Source organism: Mustela erminea, chromosome 16, assembly GCF_009829155.1.
Source record: "Mustela erminea isolate mMusErm1 chromosome 16, mMusErm1.Pri, whole genome shotgun sequence".
NCBI classification, from domain to species: domain Eukaryota; kingdom Metazoa; phylum Chordata; class Mammalia; order Carnivora; family Mustelidae; genus Mustela; species Mustela erminea.
The window spans coordinates 11,200,578-11,214,179 of NC_045629.1; positions in this window are offsets into that span (position 1 = coordinate 11,200,578).

Sequence of the window (13,602 nt, forward strand, 5' to 3'; positions counted from 1 at the left end):
TTCGAGGTCTTTTCTGGTTCCATATAAATTTTAGCATTATTTGTTCCATTTCTTTGAAAAAGATGGATGGTACTTTAATAGGAATTGCATTAAGTGTGTAGATTGCTTTAGGTAGCATAGACATTTTCACAATATTTATTCTTCCAATCCAGGAGCATGGAACATTTTTCCATTTCTTTGTGTCTTCCTCAATTTCTTTCATGAGTACATGATAGTTTTCTGAGTATAGATTCTGTGCCTCTTTGGTTAGGTTTATTCCTAGGTATCTTATGTTTTTGGGTGCAATTGTAAATGGGATGGGCTCCTTAATTTCTCTTTCTTCTGTCTTGCTGTTGGTGTAGAGAAATGCAACTGATTTCTGTGCATTGATTTTATATCCTGACACTTTACTGAATTCCTGTATAAGTTCTAGCAGTTTTGGAGTGGAGTCTTTTGGGTTTTCCACATATAGTATCATATCATCTGCGAAGAGTGATAATTTGACTTCTTCTTTGCCAATTTGGATGCCTTTAATTTCCTTTTGTTGTCTGATTGCTGAGGCTAGGACCTCTAGTACTATGTTGAATAGCAGCGGTGATAATGGACATCCCTGCCGTGTTCCTGACCTTAGAAGAAAAGCTTTCAGTTTTTCTCCATTGAGAATGATATTTGCGGTGGGTTTTTCATAGATGGCTTTCATGATATTGAGGTATGTGCCCTCTATCCCTACACTTTGAAGAGTTTTGATCAGGAAGGGATGCTGTACTTTGTCAAATGCTTTTTCAGCATCGATTGAGAGTATCATATGGTTCTTGTTCTTTCTTTTATTGATGTGTTGTATCACATTGACTGATTTGCGGATGTTGAACCAACCTTGCAGCCCTGGAATAAATCCCACTTGGTCGTGGTGAATAATCCTTTTAATGTACTGTTGAATCCTATTGGCTAGTATTTTGTTGAGTATTTTCGCATCTGTGTTCATCAAGGATATTGGTCTATAGCTCTCTTTTTTGATGGGATCCTTGTCTGGTTTTGGGATCAAGGTGATGCTGGCCTCATAAAATGAGTTTGGAAGTTTTCCTTCCATTTCTATTTTTTGGAACAGTTTCAGGAGAATAGGAATTAGTTATTCTTTAAATGTTTGGTAGAATTCCCCCGGGAAGCCGTCTGGCCCTGGGCTTTTGTTTGTTTGGAGATTTTTAATGACTGTTTCAATCTCCTTACTGGTTATGGGTCTGTTCAGGCTATTTCTTCCTGGTTCAGTTGTGGTAGTTATATGTTTCTACGAATGCATCCATTTCTTCCAGATTGTCAAATTTATTGGCGTAGAGTTGCTCATAGTATGTTCTTATAATAGTTTGTATTTCTTTGGTGTTAGTTGTGATCTCTCCTCTTTCATTCATGATTTTATTTATTTGGGTCCTTTCTCTTTTCTTTTTGATAAGTCTGGCCAGGGGTTTATCAATTTTATTAATTCTTTCAAAGAACCAGCTCCTAGTTTCGTTGATTTGTTCTATTGTTTTTTTGGTTTCTATTTCATTGATTTCTGCTCTGATCTTTATGATTTCTCTTCTCCTGCTGGGCTTAGGGTTTCTTTCTTGTTCTTTCTCCAGCTCCTTTAGGTGTAGGGTTAGGTTGTGTACCTGAGACCTTTCTTGTTTCTTGAGAAAGGCTTGTACCGCTATATATTTTCCTCTCAGGACTGCCTTTGTTGTGTCCCACAGATTTTGAACCGTTGTATTTTCATTATCATTTGTTTCCATGATTTTTTTCAATTCTTCTTTAATTTCCTGGTTGACCCATTCATTCTTTAGAAGGATGCTGTTTAGTCTCCATGTATTTGGGTTCTTTCCAAACTTCCTTTTGTGGTTGAGTTCTAGCTTTAGAGCATTGTGGTCTGAAAATATGCAGGGAATGATCCCAATCTTTTGATACCGGTTGAGTCCTGATTTAGGACCGAGGATGTGATCTATTCTGGAGAATGTTCCATGTGCACTAGAGAAGAATGTGTATTCTGTTGCTTTGGGATGAAATGTTCTGAAAATATCTGTGATGTCCATCTGGTCCAGTGTGTCCTTTAAGGCCTTTATTTCCTTGCTGATCTTTTGCTTGGATGATCTGTCCATTTCAGTGAGGGGAGTGTTAAAGTCCCCTACTATTATTGTATTATTGTTGATGTGTTTCTTTGATTTTGTTATTAATTGGTTTATATAGTTGGCTGCTCCCACGTTGGGGGCATAGATATTTAAAATTGTTAAATCTTCTTGTTGGACAGACCCTTTGAGTATGATATAGTGTCCTTCCTCATCTCTTATTATAGTCTTTGGCTTAAAATCTAATTGATCTGATATAAGGATTGCCACTCCTGCTTTCTTCTGATGTTCATTAGCATGGTAAATTCTTTTCCACCCCCTCACTTTAAATCTGGAGGTGTCTTCGGGCTTAAAATGAGTTTCTTGGAGGCAATATATAGATGGGTTTTGTTTTTTTATCCATTCTGATACCCTGTGTCTTTTGACAGGGGCATTTAGCCCATTAACATTCAGGGTAACTATTGAGAGATATGAATTTAGTGCCATTGTATTGCCTGTAAGGTGACTGTTACTGTATATGGTCTCTGTTCCTTTCTGATCTACCACTTGTAGGCTCTCTCTTTGTTTAGAGGACCCCTTTCAATATTTCCTGTAGAGCTGGTTTGGTATTTGCAAATTCTTTCAGTTTTTGTTTGTCCTGGAAGCTTTTAATCTCTCCTTCTATTTTCAATGATAGCCTAGCTGGATATAGTATTCTTGGCTGCATGTTTTTTTCGTTTAGTGCTCTGAAAATATCATGCCAGCTCTTTCTGGCCTGCCAGGTCTCTGTGGATAAGTCAGCTGCCAATCTAATATTTTTACCATTGTATGTTACAGACTTCTTTTCCCGGGCTGCTTTCAGGATTTTCTCTTTGTCACTGAGACTTGTAAATTTTACTATTAGGTGACGGGGTGTGGGCCTATTCTTATTGATTTTGAGGGGCGTTCTCTGAACCTCCTGAATTTTGATGCTCGTTCCCTTTGCCATATTGGGGAAATTCTCCCCATTAATTCTCTCCAGTATACCTTCTGCTCCCCTCTCTCTTTCTTCTTCTTCTGGAATCCCAATTATTCTAATGTTGTTTCATCTTATGGTGTCACTTATCTCTCGAATTCTCCCCTCGTGGTCCAGTAGCTGTTTGTCCCTCTTTTGCTCAGCTTCTTTATTCTCTGTCATTTGGTCTTCTATATCACTAATTCTTTCTTCTGCCTCATTTATCCTAGCAGTGAGAACCTCCATTTTTGATTGCACCTCATTAATAGCTTTTTTTATTTCAACTTGGTTAGATTTTAGTTCTTTTATTTCTCCAGAAAGGGCTTTTATATCTCTCGAGAGGGTTTCTCTAATATCTTCCATGCCTTTTTCGAGCCCGGCTAGAACCTTGAGAATTGTCATTCTGAACTCTAGATCTGACATATTACCAATGTCTGTATTGATTAGGTCCCTAGCCTTCGGTACTGCCTCTTGTTCTTTTTTTTGTGTTGAAATTTTCCGTCTTGTCATTTTGTCCAGATAAGAGTATATGAAGGAGCAAGGAAAATACTAAAAGGGTGGCAATAACCCCAGGAATATATGCTTTAACCAAATTAGAAGAGATCCCAAATCATGAGGGTGGAGAAAGGGGATAAAAAGAGGTTCAAAAAGGAAGAAAGAAAAAAAAAAGAAAAAAGAAAAAAAAGAAAAGAATTTAAAAAAAGAAAACAAATAAGAAAAATATAAAAAAGAAAAAATATATATATTAGATAAACTAGTTAAAAAACGTTAAAAAAGAAAAAGGTAAAAGTTAAAAAAAAATTTTACCAGAAGGCAAGAAAAAAAAACAAAAAATTAAAAAGAAAAAAATTAAATTAACTGAAAGACTAAAAAAAATCACAGGGAAAAAGCCATGAGTTCCGTGCTTTGCTTTCTCCCCCTCTGGAATTCTGCTGCTCTCCTTGGTATTGAAACCGCACTCCTTGGTAGGTAAACTTGGTCTCGGCTGGATTTCTTGTTGATCTTCTGGGGGAGGGGCCTGTTGTAGTGATTCTCAAGTGTTTTGCCTCAGGCGGAATTGTACCGCCCTTACCTGGGCCCGGCTGAGTAATCCTCTCGGGTTTGCTTTCAGGAGCTTTTGTTCCCTGAGCGCTTTCCGTAGAGTTCCGGAGGACGGGAATACAAATGGCGGCCTCCTGGTCTCCGGCCTGGAGGAGCCGAGAGCCCAGGGCCGCACTCCTCAGAGCGCCCTCAGAGAACAGCGCCCAGTTACTCCCGTCTGCCTGACCTCCAGCCGCGCTCCGAGCTCACCGAGCCTGCGACCGGTTCAAGGTAACACCAAGCTGTGAGCTTACTGTCAGCTCTGTCTCTGTAGCCAGCTTTCCTGTTCCAATACCCGCAAGCTCTGCGACACTCAGACACCCCCGATCCTTCTGTGACCCTGCGGGACCTGAGGCCACGCTGACCCCACGTGGGCTTTCCCCCGGTTTAGCCTCTGGAGCGATGTCCCTCAGCGGAACAGACTTTTAAAAGTCCTGATTTTGTGCGCCGTTGCTCCGCCGCTTGCTGGGAGCCGGGCCCTCCCCCCAGGGTCTATCTTCCCGTCGCTTTGGATTCACTTCTCCGCCGGTCCTACCTTTCAGAAAGTGGTTGTTTTTCTGTTTCCAGAATTGCTGTTATTCTTCTCTTCGATCTGCCGATGGATTTGCAGGTGTTTGCAATCTTTAGATAAGCTATCTAGCTGATCTCCGGCTAGCTGAAGTAGTCTCAGTCTGCTACTTCTCCGCCATCTTGACTCCTCCCCTCCAAAGACATTTCTATAATAAATAAATCTTAGGGGTGTGTACTCTCTTTAATAGATAAATAGGTGCTAGATAGGTAATAGAAGTAGACAGACACACATATCTGAAGGTGTGTGACCAACCCCATTGCTCTCCCTTCACTTTGTGCCCGTTCTGTATGGGATCTATGAACATAGGGTCTTGTCAATCTCCTTCTTCTGTGCCCACTGAATAAATGTTCAGTGCGTAATGTACATATGTAGGCTAAGCCTCCATTCTCTCCATTCTAAAATTGCAGCTCCACACTCACCACAGACAATATGGCCACCTTCCAGAATGAAGGAAGTATTTGACTAAAGAATTCACAGACATCTTAATAGGAGCCCCAGGCCAGCCTGGGGCACCAACTCACAATTTTTCTCTTTATTCTGTAACTCTCCCAGGAGTGTCACTGCTTTACTCATTGTTTTGATAAAAGCCTCCTAGAAGGAGTGTCTTAAATATAGAGCATATGGAGGCACTTGGCAATGCCCACCCCCCCACACTGAGAGAGAGCTGTTGTCAGTAAATCAGACTCCTTCTATTGTAAAGTCCATTTTATGTTGGTAAGGGGAAAATAGCACTGAAACATTAGTCATCTAGAATATGTTTTTCAACTCAGAAAGCAACAGAATGTATCTCCGAGGAAAATTCATCTGAGGCTACCACTGCAAATGAAACAGGAGGTTTCGGAGTCTGGAAATTTGATTTAAAAATAATTTTTGCACAAATAGATTTATGCTCACATTTTTAGATAAATGTAAGTAACACATCACCTACTTCATAGGTAACTTTCCAGCTAAAAGTGGTGGTGGAGGGCGGGGCAGGGGGGTTGGTTAGATGGGAACAGTTGAGGAAAAGAGTAGAAGATAATTCTTCAGGGACCCCTGGGTAGCTCGGTCAATTAAGCTTCTGATTCTTGATTTTGGCTCGGGTCATGTTCTCAGGATGGAGGGATTGAGCCTTGTCTGGTGCTCTGCCCTCAGCACAGAGTCTGCCAGAGACTTTCTCTCTCCCTCTCCCTCTGTCCCAGTTCTGTTCTTGCATGCAAGCACACACTCTCCCTCTCTAAAAATAAATGAATCTTTAAAAGATTTTTAAAAAAAAGAAGAAGAAGAAGATAATTCTTCAAATGAAATATGATACTTTTGTAGCCTGGCTTTTTTTTTCCTTTTCTCTTAAATCACTTTTTGATTTAGACAACAAGGAAAGAAAATTATAAGTTCTTTTAGTAATAAACCTGAGTTCCACACAATTGACAGTAGGAGTGAGATTGGCAGGCATTTTGATTGGCATTAGAAGTCTATTCCTGTTTATTTAATTCTGAGGTACCATTATTTTGATATTACGTTAATAGAGAGGGAAAAGACATACCATCATCTTGTCAAGCTATGCAGAGAAATAGATCTGATTTCCCATGGGGAAATTATAAACATATCTTCTTTCCTGTTGGGATAAAATCACAACTGCCGTTCATTTCCTATTAGCCTTAGACTGGTTGTCTCTGTGTCACCGAGAGTGTAAATGTGGTGACATTGTTAGTATACCAGGATCATGATCGTGAAAAATATCTATGCAGGAAAATGATGCAAAGGGCAGCCTGGAGTATAGGAATATGAGATCACCAAATGCATCTGCTGGTTTTTCAACTGTATTTTGAGAGTAGATTCTGGAATGTGCATAATTAACATGTGTTTTGCTTTAGACTGTTAGTTTTGTTTTTTTTTTTCCTCTTCTGAATGTGTCATTTTTTTCTTTGTTATAGCTTGTTGAGTATTTATCAAAAGACTTAAATTATTGAAACTATGGGCTTACTTTTTTGGGTTAAATGTAATTACATGTTTATCAGAAATAGATGAAGAGATTAAGAACTTCTGATCTATGTAGGGCAAAGTCTGACCTGAGGGACTTCAAATGAAGGGAAATCCACCTCTGAGGGAGGGAAGCCGAAGGGACTCCATTTTTAAAAGTCTCCATCTCTGCTGTTTTTCTGTTAAGCCCTGTTTGCACATGTTCTATATTTTGCTTCTAAATAAACCACTCCAAGGGGGAAGCAAGGAAGTTAACTATTCTCTGGATTTTGCCCTAGACCCCCAAACACCCGACAACATCTAAGAAGAGCTGGATCCCAAACACATTCTAGGATGTTAGCTTTAAACAGTCCTTGGCAGATACTGGTATCAGTACCCCTACCCTGGGTGATTTACACAATGACACCTACTATTCACCTATCACTCACCTTTGATTCACCCTACCCTGGATTCCCGAAGAAGTATGGATCCTGAACTCCTTTTTAGTATAAAATGCTAACCCTAAGCAATGGGGAGACTCATTCTTCTTTCCTTTCCGAGTCTCCCAGACACTGTCTGCTATGCTGTGTGCGTCGCTCACACTGTTCAATAAACTCTGCTTGCACTTTATCCTGCTTGGGTTTGATTTCCATCCTGCACAAAACCAAGGACCTGGCTGATCCTGTGGGACCCCTTCAGGGTCCTTGAACCTAGCCTGCCTGCATCACCTCCATGAATTAGAACTTGATAGGAGTTAACAGTTCTATGAAGCCTTTCTCTCCCTCCATGAATGTTTGAGAGAAAATATGTGTTCTTGCATAAGTAACAGACTGTTGTCAAATGTGATTACCACAAAGACTTAGGATAATTAATGAAATGAAATCTCCGCTATGGTAGCCAAACCATCCTCAGGGACCACCATTCTCCCTTCTGCTTTATGTGATGTGGGTCAGTTCCTTTAATCTCTAACCACCCTGTTTTTCTTTCTAACACAGTCCTGGTCAAAGTCCTCTGGCATCTACAAACCTAATCAAGAAAGGGATCTCTTCTACTGCACCATCAGGACTTCAATGCAGAAGCCAAAATACGAGTAAACTGTAGAGATTTAATAGAACTTTAATAGAACAACAAGTAATTTTTCAACTGCATTTTGGTGTTTCACAGAGTAGAATTCTTCCCTCCCCGTCGATTTTTACTTTAAGTTTGCAGATGTCATTCTCCTCCTTATAATGATTGCAAGGACACAAAATCAGGTAGAAACACTTTTATTTACTTATTCAAAAAATACTTACTATAAGCCTACTATATGTTAGGCCCTATTCTAGACCCCAGATTGCAGTAGTGATTAGACAAAGTCACCAAAAGGATTTTTGTTCTAGGGGACAATCTAGACAATACAAAATAAACATGTAACACCATGGCCACAGCGATACACACCTTGAAGAAAAACAAAGCAGAAGAGGTGGGTGAAGGTTGACCCAGGAGAAGAGAGATTGGGGGTCAGAGAGGATTTCTCTGTGGAAGTGACATCTGAACACAGAGTCGATGTTGACAAAAATAAGGTAGTGAGCCACATGAAAAGGGCCTAAGGAGGGGCATTCCAACCCAAGGGACTAAGAAATGTAAAAGCCTTGAGACAGGAAAGACCCTGATGTAAAAGGGATCCTGAGGAAGGCAAGATGGATTGATCATGGCCAACTTCAAGAGGAGATCAGAGAGCCTGACCAAAGTCAAATCATGGGTGGTATTCTGGATTATGTGAAGGGTTTTGGATTCTCTTCTTGGCAGGATGGGAAGCCATGGAAAAGTTGACAGCAGAGAAATGTCATAACAGATTTATATTTAAAATAAAATCATTCTGATGGCTATGGGGAGAACCAAATGTCAGGGAGGGGGAGGAGAGGGAGAAATCAGGGACAAGAGTAGAAGCAAGGAAGACCAGACAGGAGATGATGCTGAGACTAACCAAGAGATAGAGACAGAAGTGGCAAGAGGATGTCAGACTTGGATACATTTCAGAGGAAGAGCTGCTAAGATTTGTTGATGGACTGGACATTAAGGGAGGGATGAACAGTGGGGATAAGGATAATTGTAGGATTATAACTGAAAAAATGGAGTTATAAGTTTTGGAAACTGGGAACACGAGAAGGAGCATATTTTGGGAGTGTCTTCATTATGGCCATGTTAAGACTGAGGTGCCTATAGAGGAGTCAATGTAGAGTTTAGAGAAGTAGTCAGGGCTGGAGAAATAAATTTGGTAAGAATGGGGACTGAACAGTATTTAAATCCATGGGATTGGGCAAGACCCTCTAGGAGATGAGCGTAGATAAAGAAGAGATCTAAAGACTGTACACTGGGCTCTAAGACCTTCACAATTCAGCAGTTAAAGAGAGGGAAAGCCAACAATAGAGGCTGCGGAGGCATGGGGAGGATGGTAAAACACAGGAAGGGTATGGTGCTCCAAAAACCAAATGAAGAAAGTGTTTCAGGAGGAAAAGAATGATCTCTCTGTCATAGTCTCCCAAGAGATTGAGTACAATGAGTACAATGACCCTGTGGCCTTAACAATTGTGTTTTCAGTCTGGAGGCATGGGTAAAGGCTGAGTGAGGTGGGTTGAAAGGAAAGTTCAAGATAAAAATGTGGAGAGAGTCCGTAGAGACAACTGTCTCTAAGTGTATGGCTATAAGGCAACAGGTAAGTATGGCTTAGGCTGAAGGGAATGGGGGTTCTTGGAAAATCATTTTTATTTTTATGGGAATTGTAGTATGTGTGTTGACAGTCCTGATCTAAGAGAAAAAGTAACTGATGAGAAACATGAAGGACAGGAAATGATTAAAGGATCAAAGTCCTTGAGTAGCTAAGATTGAAACAAACATCAAGTGGTTGACCTCAGGTAGGGGGTTAAGCACTGTGAGAAGGCACACAGAGAAAACGGACAAAGATGTCAATAGGTTGGTAGATTTGATGGAAGGTAGCCAGGGTATTTTTTTTTCTAACAGTTTTTTTTTTTTTTAAGTGAAATGAGAAGGAAAGTCATCACCTAAGAGTGTGAAGAGGAAAGGGATGATTGACATTTTTAGAAAACAGATGTGCAATAGTCCTCTCAGAGAGAGGAATCATTCATTGATTAGGGAGAGAATTAAGGTGAAATTTTTGAGCAGTGTTGAAGAATTACTTGAAAAAATATGGCCTTCAATTTACAGTGAGCATGTCCATCTTAGGGCAGGGTTTTTGCTCAGCCCATCCTGCTGCTTTTAGGTGGGATATGGCAGATGTAGAACTTGTTTCATTCCAAGTAAATATGACAGACAGTATTGGGCATGGATTAGAAAAACTTTCTTGTAAAGGGTTGGACAGTAAATATTTTAAGCTGGCTTTATGGGCCATAAACTAATGGGTGTGGTTGTGTTCCAGTTATTATTATTTTTTAAAATATTTTATTTATTATTTGACATAGAGGGAAAGAGCACAAGCAGGGGGAGTGGCAGGCAGAGGGAGAGGGAGAAACGGGCTCCCTGCCAAGCAAGTTGCCCAGTGCAGGGCTTGATCCCAGGACTCTAGGATCATGACCTGAGCCAAAGGTAGACAGATATTTAACTGACTAAGCCACTTAGGTACCCCTGGTTGTGTTCCAGTTAAACAGTATTTTTATAAAACAGAGAGCTGATTTGGCCTGAGGACCTTAGTTTACTGTCCCCTGGTGTAGGTAGTTGAGAGTGCATGCAAGGGACTGATTGTAGTGATGGACTCTAGGCTGGGTGGTATCTGGAGTGGAGGCAGGAGGATGTGATAAATTGCAAATGACTTGGGCGTCACGGGGTTAGTGAATACTCCTGGAAAAAGGACACTGATGAAGATGAACTGGAAAGAGAATATTTAGACTGTTGGCTGGTTGACATCTTATTGTGAGAGATGACACACTCATTGGGTAGGAACCATAGGAAAGTAGGAGCCTTGGAGTTTTAGAGGCACCTTCTAATGTTCTGGGGCTGAGTCTTGGTGAGCAGAAGGAAAGAAGGAAGTTTCTTACCAAAAAGCAAGTGGTGCTCTAGAAGCTTCTCTCAAATCAGGGGCATCTAGTGTTTAGATGTTTCCTTCATCAATTGCCTTGAGCAGCAAGATGGGCTGCCATCCCAGGACTCAGATCTCTCCCCAAAGCCTGTGAACGATGGCATGACCAAATAGAAGTCATTTTGCAAGAGGACGTGCATCCTGAAGTCTACTTTAACTCATTTGCTGGTTACTTCCTGTGTATCTAGTACCATATTTCTTTCAGGTCATCATTTGTTAATATTCTATGGGAGGGGAAAAAAAGGTTTATTATTATTTTATCAAGATCATCTTACTTGATATCTACCACATGACATTCTTGATACACCTCTAACAAGTAATGCAATATTTATGATGTCCGACTTCTCATTAGGAAAATTCAATGGCCGTTACAAATGTAAAATTGGTAAATTTATAAATTAGCTCATTTATTTGCTTATTCATTCATCTGATTTGCTAGGCAGATAAATATTGTTGACCCTGAATAATGCCAGAGTTAGGAGTACTGATGCCTCAGCAACACAGTTAAAAATCCCAGGATAACTTTTGACTCCCCCATAGCCTACCATTAACTAGGAGCTTTGATGATACCATAACAGTTTATTAACATGTATTTTGTATGTTACATATACTGAATGATGTATTCTTACAATAAAGTAAGCTGGAGAAAAGACAGTGTTATTAAGAAAATCATAAGAGAAAACACATTTACTGTATTGCATTATATTTATCAGAAAACATGAGAGTATAAGTTGACGGATGCAATTCAAACCCACGTTGTTCAAGGGTCAACTGCATATTTAATGTATGGTCTCTGCTCTCAAGATACTTAAAGTACAGTGAATTTTGTACATAAATAGTTACATGACACTAGATTAATTATTCTGACAAAGCAAAGAGAGTAATTCATTTGTTTCTCCTCACAAGTTTCTTTTTTAGTACTTTCTATAGGACAGACAGATAAAAATGAATAAAATATTTCTTTCACTCTCAAGGTGCTCAAAGGACTGGCATATGTGGGGGTGGATACATAAATAATTTCCAGACACTACACTTACTTCTACTGCAATGGAGAGGTACAAGTAAGCTAACCTGGGGGCGCAGAAGAGGTAGAGATCACTTTGCTTGGAAGGTCAAGAAAGGCTTCACTACTGGGTATTTACCACAAAGATACAGATGTAGTGAAAAGAAGGGGCACATGAGCCCCAATGTTCATAACAGCAATGTCCACAAGAGGCAAGATATGGAAGGAGCCTAGATATCCTTCAACAGGTGAATGGAGAAAGAAGATGTGATTCCTTTATACAATGTAATGTTATTCAGCCATCAGAAAGGATAAATGCCCACTATTTGCATCAGCATGGATGGAACAGGAAGGGATTATACTAAGTGAAATAAGGCAAGCAGAGAAAGATAATTATCATGTGGTTTTACTCATATGTGGAATATAACCAATAGCACAGAGGACCATAAGGGAATTGAGGGAAATCTGAAGAGGAAGAAATCAGAGAGGGAGATGAACCATGAGAGACTATGGACTCTGAGAAATAATCTGAGGGATTCAGAAGGGAAGGGTGGGGGGATGGGGTAGTATCGTGATGGGTATTAAGGAGGGCACTTGTTGCAATGAGCACTGGGTATTATATGCAGATAATGAACCATGGAACTCTACATCAAAAACTAATGATGTACTGTAAGGTGACTAAAGTAACATAATAAGAATAAATAAATAAAAGAAAATTTAAAAAAAATAAAAGAGAAGGGAAAGAAAGGCTTCACAAAGGCAAAGACTCCTGAACTGGGTCTTGTAAGGTGGTTAGGATATCCCTAAGAGCAAGGGAACATTCCTGGAGGGAGGAATAGCAAATATGTCTGGTGCAGGTTGGGCAAGAGAATCAGGACAAAGGAGGTGAGTAACAGGTCCTGAGGCTGAGAAATAAGAGAAGGGGAGGAGCTGCAAGGAGACTGCAGACGTGATCACGCAGGCTGGGGAGACCTCCGAGGGCATTCATCAGGAAAGTGAGCATCACATTTGCACCTCAGATTGCTGGTGGAGGATGGATGGATCCCAGGAAGGTGATACGGGAGGCAAAAATTTTCTAATTTATTTTTTATTTATTTCTTTTCCCAGGATTAAGCAGTCTATCTGAGTATCTAGTAATCATTTCCAAGGGGTGGATGGAGGAGTGGGAGGTGCTTCTCAGGGAGATGTCCAGGGCAGGGCAGGGGTCCTGAGCCATCCGCTTGCTCCCAAGGAAGGGGATGCCAGAACTTCTGGGTCAAACAGAACACGGTGGCCTCTCTCATGGGGTTAGCCCGGAGGCCCCCACACACTGTGGCAGGTACACCCCACACCTGTCAAGCTCCCTGCAGTGTCCCTGCGCCCCGTGGAGCAGCGGCTGTGGTCTGTGAGCTGAGAGCCCGGGCTGGCGGCTGGAGCAGGTGCTGGAAGGTGTTGTGGCTGGCACTCTGTGTCTCTTTGGGGCTGATCCATGCTGAGCCCATGTTGACAGCTCAGCAGGAGCATCTGGGAGCCCATGCAGAGGCGGCTCAGGCTTTCTAAAAAGTGCCAGGTGCACCTCTCTGGGGGGTATTTGTTCCCAGGCTCCCAGGAAGCTCCTAAAATGTCTCGTAATTCCAGCGCTCTCTGTGCCCTGGATGAAGCCCTCTGGGGTGCTGGCAGGAGCAGCTTTCAGCTGTCTCTTAGCTGGAGCCAGAGAGCAGACCTCTGGCCAGATGCGGCTATTCTTCAGCTTGGCGGTGGGGGTGGGGTGGGGTGGGGGTGGGGGGGTGCGGAGGTGGGGGAGTGGGGGGGTGTTGGTGAGGCAAATGGGGCTTCCTAAAGGAAGTACTTCCAGGTCCACAGCTACTTTTTTCTTTACTTTAAAAAAAAAAAAAGTTGGTTACAACCTATTAA